At 60.8% G+C, this 757-nt stretch overlaps 1 non-coding gene across 1 annotated transcript in view; it reads right to left on the reverse strand.

Moving 5' to 3' along the window:
* The window catches only part of LOC124742917, a 1,909-nt gene extending 1,700 nt beyond the window's left edge, over positions 1–209 (reverse strand). Inside the window, exon 1 of the ribosomal RNA XR_007010282.1 lies at positions 1–209. This exon is cut by the window's left edge and continues 1,700 nt beyond it. This is a non-coding gene — a ribosomal RNA (small subunit ribosomal RNA).
* Between the last annotated feature and the right edge of the window lie 548 nt (positions 210–757).

Genomic DNA, 757 nt, shown 5'->3' on the forward strand with positions numbered 1-757 from the left:
AAGCGTCCCTTCCATCTCTGGTCGGGACTCTGTTTGCATGTATTAGCTCTAGAATTACCACAGTTATCCAAGTAACGTGGGTACGATCTAAGGAACCATAACTGATTTAATGAGCCATTCGCGGTTTCACCTTAATGCGGCTTGTACTGAGACATGCATGGCTTAATCTTTGAGACAAGCATATGACTACTGGCAGGATCAACCAGGGAGCTGCGTCAACTAGAGCTGAGCAGCCGGCCGCCCGGGAGTGTGTCCCGGGGGCCCGCGCGAACACGCAAGCGTCCGCTCAATCATTCTGCAAACAGGAGGAGGCTGAGCTCCCCTGCACAATACACCTCGAAACCCTCTCAGGTCCCGGCGGCGCGCAGCGCCGTCCCAAGTACTTGGTCGGGTTCGAGAGAGGCGCAATCGCCCGGAGTTAGGCGAGTAGACGCTTTCGGTGCGACCACCCGTGCTCCCAACTGAGCTTGCCGCTGCCGACAGAGGCCCGGGAGCGTGCTGTCGTGGCATTGCCGGCGGGAGACAACACGCGCCACCTACGGTGACCGGCAGCTCCAACGCCAGCGCCACAGAAGGACAAAAGCCCCACTTGGGTGCCGAAGCGAACTCTCCCAGCACAGCGCACGCGCCAACACATCCGCACAGCTGCGATACAAACCACCAGCGAGAACCGCTGGGGCGACCGAGCAGCAGACGGCGTCGCGGCGCCGAGCGCCGGGCGGCGGCGCATCCTCAACGCACACAGTCCTCAATCGGA

This window comes from Schistocerca piceifrons, unplaced genomic scaffold (genome assembly GCF_021461385.2).
Source record: "Schistocerca piceifrons isolate TAMUIC-IGC-003096 unplaced genomic scaffold, iqSchPice1.1 HiC_scaffold_2370, whole genome shotgun sequence".
Lineage (NCBI taxonomy): Eukaryota > Metazoa > Arthropoda > Insecta > Orthoptera > Acrididae > Schistocerca > Schistocerca piceifrons.